The 20,407-nt window shown below is 50.5% G+C and overlaps 1 pseudogene; it reads right to left on the bottom strand.

Moving 5' to 3' along the window:
* Positions 1-754: 754 nt before the first annotated feature.
* The window catches only part of LOC117185408 (uncharacterized), a 41,309-nt pseudogene continuing 21,656 nt past the window's right edge, over positions 755-20,407 (bottom strand).

The raw sequence follows: 20,407 nt of genomic DNA, 5'->3' as shown, positions 1-20,407 counted from the left end.
AGACTGTGTATATATGTATGTTTGTACCTATATATTATATCGTGGATATATGTATATCTCATGTTTTATACCTCAGTAAGTACGATAATCATGAGTGTTTATTGATATTTTTTAACCCAACAACATAGTAATCTTTTTACTTATGGAGACGTAACGACTTACATCATCGACTTACATGGAGACACTTTTATAAAGCTTGGGATCTCGATCTAAATAGTTTTGTATATATGGCATTGCCTATGCATACTCGTATTGTAATATTGTTTAGTACTATAATAACTTCTTCCGTTTGGTTGTACGCCTTAGTTGTAACCAACTAAATGACTTAAAAAAAAAAAAAAAAAATCCGTTGATTAATCTTTATTTGTCTTTATATCGTTATGGGAAGAATACTCGTAAATATGCTGAGTGTTTCAGTGTTCCGTGTTTTGAATGTCGAAGCTTGAAAGGCTAGGTGGTCTGGCGCGGGAGGAGTAGTGGTGGTAGTAGTAGTAGTAGTAGTAGTTTTGGAATGTACATTATTTAAATATCAGCTTTGGACCCAAAAGTGCCGTTTCTCTCACAATACAAGTTCCTAATAGAAAAGTGCTCTCTGTGTGCTATTGCTAATTTGTGACGGTTAATCGTAAGGTAAGGTAATACACGCTCTATATAGTTTCTCTATGGTTGCATGCACTAGGTCAGATCAGCTCCAAGTAAGATGCAATCTATCTTAAGATTACAGCTTGCCGGTCGCCGGTCGCCGGGGAGGTGGGCATTGGCTCCACATCATACGTCCGTCTCGGTGCTGGACGTCGTCATGGGTGCCTGGTGGGAGAGCTGCTTGTGGAGCAACGGTGGCAACGAGGGTCCAGCACAGGCACGACTTCTGCAGGGCAATGCTGGCCGGGGTGGTGGTGTGCTGCGACGGGGAGGGCGGCGTGGGCGTCCGGTGTGGCCGTTATCTGGTGCCAGTTAATACTGTTCTGGGAGGTGACGTTGCGCGTCTTCCGCAGTGGCGGATTCTTGGTGGAGTCGAGAAGCCATGCCGGCGCAGCGGCACTCTGGGGACCGGACACAGTACAGGCATTAGGCATTGGGGACGGTGGGGTTATTTTCATTTTCATTTTCAGTTTCAGTTTCATTTTCATTTCGGGATTTTGGTAGTCACAGGGCGATCGATGATGGCAAAATGTTGGGTCGTGAGACGGTGGCGGTTCGATCAACGATACACATGTGGAAGACGACAGATTGTATGGGGATTGTATGAGCAGGTGAGACCATACCCAGGCGGGGTTCCCTGCCCTTCTAACTCACCTCGTTGGGCTCGGCGGCGGATAGGAAATGCCACGATGGCTGGGCGACAACACATGTTGCCCGAGTGGCTAGTGGTCGTGCCCGGCACGAGCAGGGTATTGTTACTACAAAGTATGGTAAAGGTTACTGTAAAGAGCAGCAGGTGGTGGTGGAGGTGGCAGCGGAGGCGCAAGAGAGCAAGCGATAGGCGGTAAAGGAAAATAATCGATCTCTAACACTCGATTCAGCGATGGAAGATCGATTGAACACAAAAGAAAATGACAATGAACACGAATTAACACGAATGAACACTGATGCAAGGTGTAATGAATGTGGAATATGGAGGAGGCAGGGTTGCTTGTCTTGTGGAGTAATCGAGTATCGGGGTTATCGTACACAATAAAAACGGTTTATTTGATAGGTATTTTTTCTTTTGTATAAGATGACTAAATTACAATACATACTACCTACTTGTTGTGTATAAATATATATGATGGCTTAATGATACAATATGATACAACATAAACGATAAACGGTGTGTGCTCGATAGTTCCTGGGAGGATGACCCTCGGACACATGACTGGACGAATGCTAATCTGATGACAGTGTGAGAGTGGTGTTGGTGGATGTGCTTGCTTTTGTTTTAGTAAGAAGCTAGTCTGATGGTCATGGTCATGGTCATGGTGGTGCGTGGTGCACTCTCTACGGGGCAACTTACGTGTGACTGTGGTGCATGTTTCATTTGGCAGACTCTGCCCCAGGTGTTTCAATGGCTGCACAGTCAGGTATTCGCCGACTTGGAGCCAATGGCCCAATCATCCCTATCTTTGCCTTGTGCAGACCGCTAATCAGTTGCTGCTTTCCCTTCCCGCCATTCCATGGTTGCCTGTCAACGCAGATCGTCCATTGAACTGAGATTCGGAACTATAGGAAGAGTGTGGCTGAGAGTGACTTACCTCTCATCCGGCAGCCCCTCGTCGCTCGACACGGAGTTTGTCTTCTCAAAGTCTACGGATATGTTGCGCGAATCGTTCCACTCGACGCTGCCGCGCTGTGGCTGTTGTTCGCACTGGATACATGGCTGCAGATGGAGTTTCATGGGCGACTTGCGCACCCCCAGGGAGTCGGCAGTGCCGCCGCTTGTGCCGCTGCCTCCAAAGCGGAAGCTGTCACCCACTGTGCCACCGCCGCCGCCGCCGCCGGCGCCGCGCTTCAGTCTTTGGTATATGGTCTTGGCCCGCCACATCGCGTCGTACCAGTTTTTGGCCTCGGTGCACTGCAGCGTGAACGCTGTGGTGGCCACTTGGAACTCGTTAAGGTAGACACAGTTTGATGGTGTTATTGGGAGCCATGTTGACGATTAGCTGGTCGTTAGGTACGGCTGTCGGATGACCTTCAGGGCGCCCAAGCCCCGCTTGGCCATTGTCTTGCAGACGAGCAGTAGTTCCGTCGGAGGAAGCAGTGCACATCGGACTTGCCCAGGTTGTCCTTGAACTTGTGTCGCCCTCCATGAACAGGTGCCGCACATGATATGCCGGGCAGCCCCGCATGGGGGCGCACAGATCGAACATCTGGCTGTGCTGCTTGATGAGCTTGTCCAGACCCTCGTTGTTGGTGTCCTGTTAACCTTTGGCATCATGTGCTGCATCAACCAGGGATCAGCCCCTACTCACCACAACGTCGTACGATTCGATCCGCACCATCACGCCCTTGAGCCGCTCGTTCTCCTGCCGCATCGTTAGGTGATTGTTACGCTGCCCACCAAGTTCTCGACGCTGTGCATCATCACGTCAATGGCTTCGATCTCCTCCACGTCCCCCATGTGCTTCTTGATGGCGGCCAGCAGGAGGCTGTACTTTGTCAAGCGCTGCATCGGCCGCACGACAATGTCGGCCAGCCGCAGGCGGTTGCACATCTTCTGAGACTCGCACCACGCCAGATACGAGGTGAACAGGGGATTGTTCTGGTTGAGCTCCTTACAGTAGAACTGGCAAGTGCTCTGCTCGGCACAGTAGATCTACGACAATGGACGACAAACGTCTGCATAAAGGGAGATTGTGGCCTGAGGGAGAGCGAGAGAGAGACTCACTTTGTATGGCGCAAAGATTGAGGCGAATGCAATGATCCCTCCTGGAAGAGGCGCATCGCAGGGGCTCGTGGGTCATCACACCTGTGTGCCACCACGGATAGAGCCACATGGCCCCATCCAGAACTTTATGTTCGCCTCGCAGACGGCCCGCACATTGGAGACAGACGCGCCTGGTCCACATCAATCAGCAGGCGTTCCGTCTGCACGGCCTCCAGACAAGCTAGGAAAAGCTGCAACGAATAGCAAAGTCAGATACCTGGGGATTCCCTCTTTGGGGAGCAGACGACCCTTACATCATCCGTCACCGTTTGCAGGGCGTGTATGTAGTACACTTCGGTGGTGACCAGCTCCCATATGGCCGTCTGGATCTTGACCTCGCTCTCGGGCATGGCCTCGCTCTCGACGAAGTCCCGCCAGGACTTGTGCATGTTCTGCAGGTATGCCAGCGAGTTGTCGAGGTCCGGATGCTCGAAGCTGAGACCCTCCGCCCGCTGCGGCACTCCACTCCGCGAGTAGCTGTTTAGGAGCTCACACAGCTGCTCTGCTGGGGGTTCTTGATGCCGAACAGGGGACCATCGCTGTTTTATCTGCTTGCCTGCCGCCACAGCTGCGTCGCTGGTCTCTTCCGTCGAGGCGGAGGGCAGCAGGCGGGGCGGCGGTTGTCGGGATCCCTTTTGGGTGGAACGGAACGGAATAGATTTACATAGTCGATCCTTGATCGATGCGATTGACTTACAAAGGAGGCCGCCTTCTGCAGTGGCTTGCGATTGGAGCCCCGTTCCGTGATGCACAAATGGTGGCCAGCCAGGTTCTCCACGTCGGTTTGCTCATCCACGAGCTCGTTGCGGGCGAGGGACCTGCATCTAAAAACTGGGCGTGGGATTATTGTCCGTTTATCGTGATCTGCGAAAAGGTGGGTTTTCTCTCCGCCGCAGGCATGGCTGAGGGCATTACTGAAAATGGACGAAAATTGGAGCCCCATATCTTAAGTATTTGAGGGAACTTACAGTAGGGTTACACCTTTTGTGGCCGGTATGAATTCCTCGTCCGGATGCTGGACGAGTCCATGCAAAACGACACGGAAAAGAACTCGGAACTGGATACCTAGGCGAAGGATGGGAGACGTTTTAGTGACAAGTAAAGGTCTTGGAATTCCTGGATTAAATTTGAAAGGTATCCATCGTAAACAGAATCCTAAGCTATATGTATGTACTTTCTCGAATGCGAAGCGGAACGGAGCGCGGATACGTCGAGCTTCAAGTGGTTGCCGCCGCCAAAGGGGTGCCACAGAAACTACTGATGAGCAAACATTACGGAATATTGCCCCCGTGCTTGTGGGGCGGGCGGCGGAGCGGAATTCTCGGGAAACCAAAGAAGGAAGGCGCCAAGCGGCAGGAGGATGAGAGAGTTGTACAACACTTTGCTGATTAAGGCGACAAAACAATACAGGAGAGAAATTAAAAATCTACGAGGTAGAACCCCTCCACAGAGGAATGGTGGAGGGGGGGGGGGGGAAAGGTTTGAGTTCTGTTTGAGTTTCTCCACAAGAGGGGGAGTGGGCTGGAGGGGTGGAGGGTTCTCCGAGCTCTCAAGGCTCTCAGGCCTGATTATGAATCCATATTGAAGCACTCTCGACCTCCGGTCACCGGGGTGCCTCTGCCTGTTCCTCTTCCTGTATCGCGGATGCCACAACTCAAGTGCGATTCTCCTGGATGGATTATATAGTGCTCCGTTCCCTTATTTTGGCCCGCTCTCGAGTGCCGGTGTTCAGGACTCACCTCGCTGCGTGTCAATAGCGGTTTCTTGCGCTGCAGAAATGAGGATTTCTTTTTGACAGTCGCCGACGTCGTCGCCGACAGGCCTGACGGAGAAGTCAGCGGTGGGCCGAAGTAGGCGTGCTGCTGTAGGGGCTCAACGAGGTCGCCGCGCAGCCTGCGCCTCGCCGCCAGGATACTGAAAGTGTTTGAAGGAGGAGGAGGAGGGTATCGAATGAGTTGTCGCTGTGCCACTGGTGGCACTGGGCAACTACTCGTGGCCGCCGTGCCAGCCGTGGCAGCCATGGCAGGCTGCTTGTGTGGTGCTTTTGGTTCTGCTGATGCTGGTGCTGCTGCTGCTGTTGCTGCTGCTGCTGTTGCTGCTGATGATGGTGCAAGGAGCTGGCACTCGAGTGCACAGTGGGACGACCGGTGCCGGCAAAGCAGGCGGACGCGGCCGTTGTCGTTATGTCGAGCGTGGGCGAGAGTGAGAGCATCAGCGACGGTGCCCGACGCACGATCTGCGGTGCTTGGGTGTAAATTGTGGGTGGGTGGGCACGGACTGGGGCACGGACTGGGGCGCCAGTACTGAAAGCGGACAACTCTCGCCGGATCGTTCTTTTCCGTCTGTTTTCGGATGGGAGTAGGGCAGCGGGTGGAGGGTGAGGGGTTCAAGCGGTTGGCAAATAAACAAAACGTGAAGTAAAAGATAGAGTAGGAGAGAGAGAGGTAGAAGGCACAGACATAGAGGGGGAGAGAGAGAGAGACGGAAGAGAACACAGAATAGTCGTTAGGCGTTTCAAAAGGATTTCCAATCGATTCTACAGTGGAAATTAGAGATTATCAAAGTGAAGAAAATAGTAAAAAAAATATGAGAATACGAATATTAATAGTCGATATTCTGATGAAAGCTACTCGACTATTATTCCGATTAATCGCTACTCCCACTATTAATGAAGCTACTTCAATAATTATTCCGATAAATGACTAGTCTGACTATCGATAACAATATTTATTCGGAATAAAATACTTATTACTGCAGCATCTACATATTTCATCACTATTTTCCAATAACTAGTCCTCGACTTGGATATTACAATCTACAAGCTCCCAAAGACACGACGATATAGTACCCTTATCTATAGCCAGTGCGTGGTGTCCCAAACAGTTTCTACTACCAATTGAATGGCTTCCTTAATCCACGACAAGTTTATTGGCTTAACTTTGGCAAGAGAAAATTGCATCGATTCAACGAGAGAGCGTAAGGGGTTCTCTGCGGGTGCTGCTGTCCAGTGGGAACTAAACTGCTATCCGTGCTAAAAAGTTGTAAATGATAACAGAGACCGGGCAGAGAAGGAGAGAAAAGTGGAAGAAGTCCCTCTCTAAATCATAGAAAAGTCACGTACTTCTACTGTTGAAAAGTGACAGCTAAAGGAACAAGGATTTTTCCCAATGAATAACAGCCAGCACAGAAGAGGGAAGGACGACCGAGGCATTGGATACCCTTGCAGAGCCATAGTTGTGGTAGATCAAAGGCACAGACAGACAGACAGACAGACATACAGACATACAGACAGACAGATACACGGATGATCCAGAATATAGTGTGTATATGTTTTATAGAGTACAAAAAGCAAAGGGCATCTCAGGTGAAGTGCAAAACTTAAAACGAATATTAACAGTAACGGCATCAATAGCAGTGGAAGCAAAGGAAGCAAAGGCAGTCAAAATCAAAGTGAAACCAAAGTGAAAACACATTAACAAATGAGAAATGAGAAACGCATTAAGGAGACACTACGGATAATCCTCGAGCGGCAACCCGTCGGCATCTACAGGACTAGGCGCCTACGTACACTACATTTAACAGACTACAAAGGATGGAGGGTGGCAGGACCTGTGGTCATCCATGACATCGTCACTTACCGCATGGGGCTGCCGGCCAAGCGCCGTCGGTGTCGTTGCTGCCGCCTGATGATGATGCTGATGCTGATGCTGATGCCCGGAGGACACCCCAGGTGCCCCAGATGCCCCAGGTGCCTGGACCACCGATGTTGTTGCTGCAGTCCCCCCGGGCCCGTGCTGGCAGGCCACCACCGTGTCGAGGCCATCCAAGTGCGTGAGGCTTTTCGATTTCAGCTGCAAATGGAAATTAAAAGCGGTCTGAAATCAATCAGGCGTTCCTCTCTCTCTCTCTCTCTCTCTCACTCGGATATTGATAATTGAATATGGGGAATATTGTTGGCATTGGCATTGGATTGTCGAGAGCTTTTTTATTATACATATTATCAATGGTTGCGCATGAGGGCGTTGTATGATTTTGCACATCAAAAATTCAAATAAAATGCCATCGGCATGCCGGTGCTTTAAAATAAATTCCTGTGAATGTTTTTATGGGACTCATGATTTGGGCAGTTTTCCCTGCAACAAATTTGGTATTTCTTCAAACACAAAAACAGATTAAATGAAGTAATATTCAATATAGAATGCAATCTCCCGGGAAGTGCATTCAAAGGGCGACGAATCCTTATGGGATTACCAGAGTACATATTCGCGCTTTAAGCGTACAATGTTATTCCTAATGCCCCTGGGGTGCCTCTTGCCGGAAAACTAAATTGCTGCCAGCAGTCGGCGGCAGGCAGTAGCCAAAAGGGCACGAGAGATGCATCGAGATACAAAAGATTGCGCCAGCAGGGCAAGGGCCCTAGACGTGTCCTAGAAGACTTCCTGTCCTGTGTCCTGTCCTCGCCTAATGCACTGAGATTACATCAGTCAAGAGCCACCGACTGCCCTCCCACCGCCCCAGTGTCAGTGGCAAAGTCAATGCCGCCGCCGCCGTCGCCGCCGCTCTTGGCCCCCTCTGGGTTCCGTAGTCAAGGACTCGGCAGTGATTTACACATTTCAGTGGCACTCTCGAGGAAAATCCTTGTATCTGAAATGGCATCGACCACAGCCACTGACAGGGACTAAATAAAATCATTACCGGCTATGCAACATCCAAAAATGTAGTGTTCCTTTGATCCGAATGGCAATAGAGAGCACTCCTGGAGAGGCAGTAGTATTCAAATGTCTGGCTCTATTCTATATTTCCACTTGGAATGGAGGGAAGCTTACCGCCCAATTTCTGGCTGCAGAGATTTAAGCCCCTGCCGAGGGACACTCCCCCGCACAGGACTCCCCCTCGTAGGGTGTGCGGAGTGGAGTCTGTTCAAGGATGCGCGTGCCGTTCTGATACAGTCTCGTCTGTAGTCCTATTCCTGCTGACGACAATAATTCACAATGCCCTGCTTCTGCTTTCCACTTTTACTTTCTACTTTCTGCTTTTTGGCCATTCTCCAGCGTCGTCCTTGCCCTTTACTTGGTTTTATGGTTTTTGTTTCCTGTTTTATCGTGAATGTTGTTCTCCCACTGGGTACCGGTATCAGAGGGGTCTCTTGGAGCCGTGCAGGCAGAGAGAGGGTGTTGCCTCGTTCTCGGAGGAGGTATCGCCCCAGTCGGGACACTCTCTCTGTCCTTCTCTCTCTCTCGTTCCCTGCTTATGGCCTTGTCTAGCAAGCATTTTGGCCCTGTGCTTCTGACGCTCTCTTTTGTTCTCATACAAACAAAACATTTTGGTATTGTTTGGGGGAATCATAATTTCATAATTTCTGCCCGGAAGAAGGACACTTACTGGGTAACAACGTATTCATTCTAAATTAGGACTTGGACTCGTAATATTTCGCACCTTTAAAGCCGCTAACGATTTCCCTTTAGGCGCCCTTTCAGCAGCATCTTGACCACGGCATTTTCATGTACAATCCCCCTCCCTTTCGGAGCCGGGCCGGGGCCGGGGCCGGGGTCAGGGATCGTTCCCACGACACGCACAACAGCGAAATCACTTTGGTCCCTGCACCCAAACACGACGCGCTGCCAGAGCAAACACGCCAAGACATGGGTCCACAAGGACCTCTGGTCGCCAGGACACAAAAGTGGGTGTCGAATTTTCAAGATTCGCCTACCGCAAGGGTACTCGTCGACGATGAGGTGCTTTACAGTGCATAAAAGCGATTTTAGTATTATTTGTAGGGTTTTAATGAGAGTATATGTGCGTATGAGATGGTCCTTGGAATCATTCAACTAAAACGATTGATCTTACATTATATGTATGTAGATGTAGGCACTCTCGAATCAAGGCACTTCAAATGATAAATTGATAATTAAATATGGTATAAATTGCAGTAAGAATTCGGCTTACGATACCTGGGAGGGCTCTCTATTCACTTAAACAAATACAAATGGGATTAAATGATAAATACATTCTATGAACGTGCATTCAGTACGGGAAAAAACGTTAAATATAAAGGAAAAGCCGAGGATTTGATACACACACCACAAACCTACGAGCATGAAGCTCTACGATGCTGCTGCTGCTGCAAGATTCAGTGATGGAACGATGACACGTCCATTGAATCTCTGAATGAATAACCGAGCCTGAATCTGAGCCTAAGACTGAGACTGTGCCTGTGGCTGTGGCTGGTGCTGTGTCTCCACTCCACTCACAGCTTTGTGTGTGTGTGTGTGTGTGTGTGTGTGTGTGGCGGGCACGTCCTTGGGGGAATGGATGCTGCCGCAGCGACGGAGACTAAGCGGACAAATCGTTGATGCAATTTACTGCTTGACTGCATTTGCGCTAATGCCCCTAAATGTCCTCCGGAGGACAATTGAATCCTCACAGACACACATATTCATGCGGGTCTACCATGCATTCACGTTCTTGTTCATGCTTCGTACGCGTAATACACTCGTGTGTAGTCCACATCTCGCAATTCGCATTTATTATAATATTTAATATAATATTTATGTTATGCGTGGTCGTTAGAGGCGCTTATTGCAATTCCATTCAGGCATTCAAGCATTAAAGCCGTTGACAAACGAACCAAATCAATAAATGATTCAATTCAATATCATTTGCAATGAATAATGGATTCACCTATACTCGTAAATGCATATGTACGTATATAATTGACGATTATAATCTGATGGCTTATACAATGTATTTCACATTTAGGATCGCCATTCTTTCGCTCTATGCGGATGATGGAATGAGCAAGGAATCGTCCTTTATCAATCCAGAGGTTTCTCCAAATGGAGAGTTTATTCTAGACAACCAATGGGTACGTCCGAGAGTGCAAAAACAAATATGTACGGGCGTGTGTGCTGTCGAGGCTGGGAGCGAGAGGGCAAAAACCAAATACATGTCGTGTGCGTGTGCGTGACGAAGAAAATTAATCTTGCACATTGCCCTAATTGTTGTTGCTCCCAGAGCCAGAGTTTATACGATAAAGGTTTTCTGTTATTGAAAATTATATAATTCAATAAAGCAGAAACCAAGAAACGAAAAGGCAAACGAAGGAAAACTCGGAAAAACTCAGGAAAGCAAGCAAGGAGGAGAAACCAAAGGAAAAGTGGAAATAAAATAGAAATACCCGAATGGTGGGTGGTATAAAATCTGTTATTCTCATTCTTAAAGCAAACATTTGCTTCGGCTCCTTCATGAACATGCTCCATGGCCCATGGAGCAGGACCTGCTCCTCCACTCACCTGCAGCTTGCTGCTGGGCGGCGAGACGACCAGGCAAATCTTCATGGTGGCCCGCAGGAACTCCTCCCGCTTCGTGCCCAGGTCCGGGGTCACGGCGCCCGGCGAGGTGACGGCCGACTGCTTCAGGGGCGAGCCCCGCTTGGCGAGGAGGGCGGTGGGCAGGAAGGGATTGAGACTCCGCACCAGACTGCCAGAATGGAACCGGCCGCCGCTCTCCTGCTGGGTGCCGGCGGGTGGCGAGGCCGACGGCGGGGGCTGGGACTGGGCGACGGGCGCATGGTGCAGCAGACGAGTGGGCGAATTCAGGCTGAAAAGCTTGCGCCTGTGCCGTCCGGGCGTCGAGGAGGAGCTGGAGGCTGGACTGGGACTCGGCCCAGGGGGACAGCTGACGCCGCTCTCGCTGTGCGTCGACTCCTGGGACCCGGCGCGACTGTAGGCGGGGGTCGGCAGCTGGGCGGACCGCGTGCCAGCGGCACTGGCATTGTACTTCACGGACGTCACGTTCCCATCCAGCTGCAGCTCCTCCATCGGCTCCAGGCCATCTTCCTCGTAGGTGCTGTGGTAGGTGCGGGCTGTGATCTCCGGCAGGAAGGGGTTGTTCGGGGAGGTCAGCGTGTACTGGTAGTAGCCGCCTCCGGCCTCGCCGCTCTCCACCGGCAGCGTGCTGCCCGCGTCCGTGGCATCGGTCTCATCGGGTGTGCTCTCCTCTGGGAAGGAGCCACCGTGGAAGCCCACACCGCTGCTGCTGGACAGCGGCCCGTGGGCGCCCATCTGCTCCCACTCCCCCGAGGAGGAGTTGTGCGAGGAGGCGGTAAAGCCCTCGTTCGAATGCCCCTGGCAGCTCCTCGAGCTCTCGTTGCTGCTCTTGAACAGGAAGTTCTGGAGTCGTGTGAGCCGCACGGAGCTGCTCTCGCTGGTGAGGCTGCAGCTCCGGCTGCCGCTGGCCGGTGCCGAGGATGTGGTCGTTGTAATGGATATCGGCTGCTGGTCGCTCCGATTGCTGCTCTGTGTCTCCAGGCGTCGCTTGCTACGCTCTTGTGCATCCAATCCTGTTCCTGTTGCTGCTCCCGCACCCGCACCCGCACTCGCAGTCGCACCCGCACCGTTGGCCGTGCTCACCTCTCCGCCCATGGATGCGGTGGTCGTCTGTTGGCCACAGGCCCAGTAGAAGACGCTCGTCTGGGAGCCGCTCAGATCTCCCAGCTCGCAGTTGCTCTCCAGGGAGGTGCTCGAGTTGGTGGTGGCGACGCTGCTCAGGTGCCGGTAGGCGTACTCCGGGGGCGTGCACTCGTCGGGGCTGTCCAGCAGCAAAGCGGGATTGATGTGTCCGCCGAGGCCCACACCGGGCAGATGGAGCTGGCTGAGGGCGAAGGCCGAGGGGGGCCTGCCACCGACCAGGTTGTTGTTCTCCGACGACAGCGGCAGCGGCAGCGGCAGCGGTGGAGTGGCACGGCTCTTGGCCTGTAGCTCTTCCGGCGTGGGCTCCTGACGCTTGATCTCCAGCGACCGATGGTCGCCGCGGCGGAAGGAGCGTCGCAGCCGCTCGGCGAATTTCGATTGCTTGGGTGGCTTGTCCTTGGGCGGCTTCTCCTTGACCTTGCCGCCAAGCAGACTTGTTGCCCGTTCAGTCTTTTCTTTGCGCGTCTCCTCCTTCTCCAGGAGTTTCTCGTGCATTGGAGCGATGGTTGAGGACCTGGTCTCCGTCTCCGTCGCCGTCTCCGTCTCCGTTTGCGTCTCTGTTTGTGTCCGCGGATATGGGTTGGGGCTGGGGTGTGGTTGAGGCTGTGGGGCCTTGGTGTTTTCTGGCTCTGGCTCTGGCTAAGGCCGGGCTCTGGTTGCTGGTTGCTAATGTAATTGGTGGCCCCGCAAAGCCACCACCCATTACGGCCGCACTTTGCCGTGATGTTGGGAGGGTCTCGAGCCTCCTTCTGCAGTCGTCTCCTTCCCCGTGTACCCTCGTATTCCTGTATTCCTGTATCCCAGTAGCCCAGTATCCCTGTATCCCTGTGGCGTGTGGCGGGATATAAAACACCCGATGGTTGTTGGTTCTTAAATTTGTCTATTCACTAATCGTAAATCGTAATTTATGAAGCGTTGATTTTCCCCAACGAAACACACATTACGTGTATTCGTATTCGTAAACCTTATTCTAGGTATCCTTTAAAGCGTCCTAAATATATATTGTATTGTGTGTGTCCTTCACAAGTAGAAGGATGCTATTGCTTATTCTATTATTTGGTTGTTCGATGGTTTGCTGAAAATGGGAGAGAAAAGAATAGGAAAATGTTTAAAATTTGTGTGTTTTCTTTTAAAGGCGAGAGGTTCTATGTGATGCGGCGGCGGCCCCCCTTCTTCGACCTGACTTCCCGACCCATACGATTATCCTTAAGCCTACCAAATGGTAGCCCTTCTGTAGTACATAGTTCAGGAAAAAGTGCTTTAAATGTTGTGCAAACGAGTCTCACGTGAGTGTATTCTATTTGGGATCTCTTTGGGGATCGTTGCTTCGAATGCAGACCTCTAAATACCTCTACACTCAAATGTCCATCGAGTATTCCCTCTTAGAAAGCACTTTGGGTAACTACAGGGTGAAGCACTCTTCAAACAAAATGAATGTAAATTCCATAATTTAATTAAAAAATCAATTTATTGGCGCAACCATCGCTCGGAAATTTTCATGAAAGTTTTTTCCTTTTTCCTATTTTGGGATTAGTTTTTCTATATTTTTCGATTTCGTTTTTTTTTTTCTATGGGAAATGAAAACTTTTGGGGTTTCACGTGCACATGGGGGGCACATGGGGGTGCACATGGGGGTGCACATGGGGGCACATTGGGGCACATTGGGGAAACGTGTTAGCATTTCAAATGAAGGGCGAGACACGAATTTTACCATAATTTTGCCAATCTGGATGCCAATCGATGGAAATATAAGAGAACTTTAATGAATGTGCATATATTTTGGATGTCCAACCCCTTGGCTAAACGGAGGGGAGGAGCCCTACCCATCTGGTGTTCCAACAGAGCGAAGAGAGGATTTAATAAGTGCAGCCACCGCCATGGAATGGACTCGTGGAACACATCCATTAAGTCCCTTAGTCCCTAGTCTCTGGCCTCGAATGCCCTTTGAGGAATCCCCGATTTTCGAAACAAATCGATGTGCACATTTATCTCGTAATCGTATTCAAAGGTGCATCTGTCCTCGTGGCTCCGATCCAATCTCTTCTATCTCGGGAAATGCAAATAGCAAATTGCAAATGCTGTATGGCCATAAAATATGGAAAACAAGAATCGAATAAGCCCGGGAGCACATTAATCTGCTTTCGGTTTACGAGTATCGTATCTCTCTCTCTCTCTCGTTCTCGTTCTCGTTCTCATTCTCATTCTCACTCTCATTGCCCGTAGATATCAGATATGTTATTGTTAAGGTCACGAAAAGATTACCAAGACGAGGATTCATGGAGGCTCTTTCAGCAATCCTTTGGGGAATCTTTTTTCGAGCCAACGAAAACTTGGCCATAAAGTGGTTCGGAAAGCTTTATTGTTATTAATATTATTGGCCATAAATACGAATACGCTCGGATACGGATAAGGACAGCGATACCAATAGGCAAACATGCTCGTCAGAGTGGGGTGCCGGGCCCCCGGCCTCCCTGCACCCCCCGCTGCTGCACATAACATAAATCATTGCACACGCCTGGACGCCTCTCGAGCACGCGACGTGGCCCGCCGACGTGGATGTGTGCGTCTGCTTGGGCCTAGACCAAAATAATGTATAATTAAGCCCCGAGGCAGGGACACAGACGGAGACGCAGACGGAGACGGAGACGGTGTTTTGGGGCTGGTCTTTAATAAAGTCCACCATCCTTCATGCCCCACAGTGGCCACAGTGGTGGTGGTGTTGGTGGGGGGGGCCGTCAGAAGTGTGGCTGGCGGCATATTGCCCGATTGAGTGTGCCCCCGCCTCCTCCTGGCGTTCCCTTAATTGGAGTGCAGTTCGTGGCTCAGAAGAAGACATCCAGCGCGAAGTAAGGCAGTTTTCATAAGAGTCCCATTTCAGCATGAACCTATTCCCTATTTAGAGTGGAATATCGCATTCAAAGACCCTGGACCCTAAAAATAAGCGCACGACCCAAGGGTAGCTCTCTCGGTGGAGACCTGACACCTCCTCCGAAACAAGCATCCTCCTCGTTCACGTTGAATAATTGTAACCTATTTTCCAGCAATTTAAATATTCTATGCTGTGGAGGAGGTGCTGTCCCCAAGGAGTGGGTTCTCGCAGCGAATCACGGCAGAGCCCAAGATAAGCGACCGAGCGAGCGAGCGAGCGAGCGAGCGAGCATGTTGTTCTCCTTCATTAAATTAAATTAAATGTGTGTCTTGCGATTAAATTTTATATTCAACCCAAACCCCCAAACCCCAACCCCAACACCAACCCCAACCCAAGCCCAAGCGACGCGTCGCTCGCCTGCTCGTCCGGATGTGGGTCGCGACGTGCGAGAGAGAGAGAGGGAGAGAGGGAGTTCAAGGCGCTTTTCGATTTCAGTGGAGCTGCCAAATCCGTCCGACAACGACAACGACAGCGCCACAGCGCCACAGCGAGCACCACAACAACGGACAGTGAAGCGCCGTCATTTCCGCTGCCTGTCAGAGCAGCAAAAATTTAATTTTTATGGTTATGATGTCATCAGCATAAGAGGCAGAGAGCCAGAACCAGAACCAGAACCGAAACCGAAACCAGTGCCACAGCCTGTGCCCCTGCCTGTGCCACAGCCTGAGCCCCTGCCTGTGCCATTTGCAGCGACAGAGCCACAGAGTCCATGCTGACGCAGTCGTGAAAACAGACGTGAAACCCATACAAATTGGCCCCGCAATACAGTGGAGTCGTCCGCTTCTTGGTCTAAGCACAACGCGTACTCCAGGACCCTGAGGGAATGCTACACCTTTTTGGAGGGGAGGCGATTAATGCGTGGCAGGATTTATACGAGCTGTTGACCAGCCAGCAAGCAGCCCCACACCAGTACCAGCGGTGCAGTGTCTATAAATAGACTTCGAAGACTGAACTTCGCAAATGCCCCCCAGGCCACAAGCCAGGGCCACACTTTTTATGTGGTAATGTTACATTTTGCTGAGCAATCAAAGGCGCAGCACAACTTTCCTTTGTGCGGTGGAAGGAGCCGAAGAAGGAGACAAACCGCATCCGGGGCCAACTTGCACCAGGAGTTTGATCGATAAGCCTGTCCCCCCCTGTATAACCCCCTGACAGACAGACAGACAGACAGACAGCTGGGGCACCACCAGAGAAGTCAACCGTCGCCTCATCCGTGTCCCGTGTCAAAGCTGAAGTTTAATCTTTTGGGCTGGCGACACATTGGGCCAGAATTGATTTTTTAAAGCGGAAAGGGGGCCCGGGGGGCCCGGGGGCTATGGGGCTGTGGGATTGGGAGGGGACTCGATATCTTGGGACCCGGGCTCTGATTTATGCAAAGGGGTCTGTCAACTTTTGCAGCAAAACCCCCTAAGGCGAAACAAAAACAGAACTGAAGTGAAGAGAAGAGCAGAGCATACCACGGCCATGCCCGCCTGCAAGTGAAACAATACCGATAGGGAGAACATCCATCATAATATTGTCTTTTGGGGGGCGCCACTCCACACCACTCCACACCACACCACACCCTCTCCCCTGTGGCATCGATTGCCACCTGTACAGTACTTACCTCGCGTTGATTCCCTAATGGGAGCTCCTCTTCGATTCCGATTCCGATTGCGATTGCGATTCCGAATGCGATTGCGATTGCGGTTTCGACCTCCTGGCTTTTCTTTTCTTTTTCCGAGTCCTCTTTCTTTTGTCTGGTCGGGACTGTTGGTGCGGCTGCGTCTGCGTCTGCTCCTGCTCCAGCCGCCACCCGCCGCACATTTATTTTTTGCAATTTGGTTGGTTCTCGGTTTTTTTTTTTTTTATTTTGGTTTTTGTTTTACGTTTGCTGGTTTTCCCGGTTCACGGCACAGCCTATGACACGGGTACACACATAAACTTAAATACAAACGGACACGGGGGAGACACGGCTACGGCTACGGCTACGGATACGGATACGGAGAAGGGCCTTATTCGAAAAAAGTACTCAAGAGAGCAGAGCATCCGACGAAGGAGGCCGGCCGCCAGTAGAGACAAGAGTCTCCCCTGGATTTGGGGGGTACGCAAATGAGTTTATTGCTGGCAATAAACCCCCTTAATGCCCCTTCACGAGAGACTTCGGTGCAATATTTCATTTGGATTTGAAAAGTTACCTGCAAAGAGAGACAGAGAAAGAGAAAGAGGGAGAGAGAGAGAGGGGGGGAGAGATAGAGAAAACAGAAAGGTGGGTTAGTCGAGGTTGTTATTTTTACGTATTTTATTCATATTTATTGAGATCTTCCAAAAAGTCGTATATATCTAAACCTCTGACAGAGACAGACACAAAGCAAGTTTATGCATAGTAGGACATTCCTTATAGGTATGTACATCCTTCCATGAAAAGTCAGACCTCGCCTCTATACCCATCAGTGCGAGAGAGAGCCACCACCCGCTCCCAGATTTGCTCCTGGGCCTGTTCTAAGGAAAAACACTTCGTGTTTAATGCGAATTCAAGGTGGAAAAACCCATTTAGAGCAGCTGGCGACGGAGCTGCGTCAGACCCAGCAAGAGGGAAGGATATGTAGGTACAGCTTTTTAATTCAGAGACCAACTGCCACCACAGCCAACAATTTAATTTCAATTTTTAATTGAACTTCAATATAAATGGTCCATGCCAGAAGAGTCGTAATCGTAATCGTGATGTAAACACGGTTTCGTGTCGGTATAAACTTGAATCATTCCATTCATAAAGAGTATCCAACAGAGCGGCGTGTTCTCTGTGCTGTCGCTGTCGCGTTTAGACGGGCCTTAAAATCTGAAATGCATCTGCTTATCAGTGGACGCGATCAGCTGGCAGTGCGGCGAGCGAGCGCCCACACGCTTTCGTAAAGTGACGGCACAACAAATGAGACGAGCAAGGTGCCGTTAATTGTGACAGAGAATGCAATGCACACGCATAAATACATACATACATACACACATACACGCATGCATACATTTGCATACGGAATGCATGTAAAATGACACAGTGCTACATGTATATTTACACAGTGCTGCAGACTGTGGGTACTCCAGATGTAGATATGTCCAACCGACCCTCGTGTATAATTACACAGTGCTGTAGACTGTTGGTACTCCCCATGTAGATCCATGTGTTGAAGCGACCCTCGTGTATGTTGTTGGTGGAATCTTTGTTCTGCCCAATCCCCACAATGGTTCTGCTCTCTTTTGATTCGAGTGGAGTGGAGGCAATGCATTGCTCAATTAGAGATTTATTACTCTGCTAACTCTCTCTCTCTCTCTCTGCCTGTCTCTATTGCTCTGGGGAGTAGTCATGGTAATGAATGTGTTAATTAGGAATACGAGCACATTCAATCAGTATTAGATTTCCCTGTAGAATCATCGCCCTTTCAGGCGAAAATAACCAAGGTACATATATCGAGTCGAGAATGTGTATAGAAAATGTGAGTGCTTTAAAAACACTCGACCCGTTGGCTGTTTTCATGTTTTCCTGTTCTCCTGTTTTCCTCTTTTCCGACACCTGACCCACATTCCACATTCCAAATTGCACGTGTCCCACCCTCCGAGGGAGGATCATTTGGGCATTTGGCCGTCCAGGAGCAGCATGTTATGCAAAACAAAACAAAAATTCAATTTCAATTCAATTAATCACGCTTGATTACCACCAATAATGGCCTTCGGGCAGACACCGACGCAGACACAGGCCCACAGAGAGAGAGAGAGAGAGAGAGAGAGAGAGAGAAAGAGCTGGAAAGCCGAATAGTCGAATAATTCCCTTGTGCAATCCGTTTGGGCAGCCAGCAGCAGCAGCAGCAGCTCCAGTCCTTCTGCCTTCATTGTCCTTGGCTGCAACTGCTTCCGATGCCAGTTTTTGTTTACCACTTTGCACATTTTGCTGTCAAATTTGTTGATTTATAGTTCCCGATGTGCCTTGCCTCCCCAACTCGAACGAAAGCCTCGCCTGGATCAGTGTGTGGCTCCCGATGACAGCTACATAGATGCTGATGGAGCAAAGGCACTGGGGAGTGCCCCCCCCCCCCCTTCCCGCCCCTCACAAAAAAAAAAGGAAAATAGAATTCTCGAAAGTAAAGAAAAAACAGAAAAACTACGATAAAGCCAACCTACAAAAGGAACAGAGAGACAAAAAGTCCTGCCAACATTTCAATGACAATGCGGCTGTTTGTTTGCCAGATTCGGCACTTGGCTTCGGCTTCGGCTTCGAGTTCGGCTTTGGCTTTGGCTTCGGCTTTCTCTGTGGTGCAGATATCCCTTGGATGCGTTGGGCCCGGGAGTTGGCCCCCATCGAGTGAAAACTGTTTTCAGAACTGTCAGAATGCGATTAGGCACCTGAAATAGTTTGTGGCATCGCTAGCCATGCCCCCCCCCAATGGATGCGGATAGCCCGCCTCGCCACTCCCCACTCCACACTCCCCATTCGATATCCAGTCGAGTGCACACACCGCCTGCACACCGCACAGACCCACAAAAGAGCAAAGATTGAGTACGCCCGCCGGCATACAAATTCCCCCGTAGAGTCCGTAGATCTACGGGCGAACCGCAAACAAGGCGGCGGCGATGCTCATTTGCAGGCAGGCCGCATCCCCGACGTCAGACGGAACGAACCCGGATCCGATGTCAGGGATGCTCTGGCCCAGCCCCAGCCCCAGTCCCAGCCCCAGTCCCAGCCCCAGCCCCAGCCACTGCCAATGTGTTTGATGAGGCCGGAGATAATCGTTTGGCAATTGAATGAACCCCATGGATGGCCGTGCGGGGGTGTGGGGCAAGTCGGCTGGCAATGGGTTAGGAGGAGAGTTGAAATTTTTCGGCAAACACTCATATTTTCCATGGTTCAGGCAGGTTTCGGGCCCTAGCGCTGCTGTCGAGGCTCAACGAAAATGGATGTATGTGCCGAATCGATAAATATTGTTTAAATAAATTTCAACTTTTCGAAAACCTAACAAAATATTGCCAAATCGAAAGTTTATCAGAGAAATCCCTGCCAGCCTCGAGGGCTGGGATCAGGCATTTCTCTGGGAGTGCAGATATCTTGGCCATCATCCAAGTGGCTTGAAAAGTTTCCGAGCAGAACCTAGTTCATATTCGCATTATTCGTTTTATCGATGTTATTCGGCCGAAACTGGGCCGCAATGTGTTTGCAAATGAAGCACACTGAAGACGAGACCCCATTTCCAGCACATGCACCTTTGCAAGGAGGAGTGCTCCAGCTCTCGAAGCTCTATAAATTACGGGGGCAGAACAGAGTCAGAGTGGTTGTCCGAGTGAGAGTGAGAGTGAGAGTCAGAGTCAGAGTCTAAGTCTGAGTCAGATAAATTTGCAGTGGCTATGCGCCCGTTTGGCAAGTGTTTTGCTCGTGGGGCAAGCCACTGCGGGCGCTGCCTCGATGGACGCCTGCCTGGCGTCGAGCCCCGCGCGCTCTTATTCGCGGGTGAAATCGATTTAAATGCTTCGTTTGCGTGTTCTGTTCCATGGTTCTGCTGTTCTGCTGTTCAGCTGCTCTGCTGTTCAGCTGCTCTGCTGTTGGGGTTACCTTGAAGTCTTTATGTAACCTGTGAATGGGGT

Source organism: Drosophila pseudoobscura, unplaced genomic scaffold, assembly GCF_009870125.1.
Source record: "Drosophila pseudoobscura strain MV-25-SWS-2005 unplaced genomic scaffold, UCI_Dpse_MV25 Unplacedtig00000002, whole genome shotgun sequence".
Taxonomy (NCBI): domain Eukaryota; kingdom Metazoa; phylum Arthropoda; class Insecta; order Diptera; family Drosophilidae; genus Drosophila; species Drosophila pseudoobscura.
The sequence above is the reverse complement of the archived record's forward strand: the minus strand, read 5'-3'. Positions and strand labels throughout refer to the sequence as shown.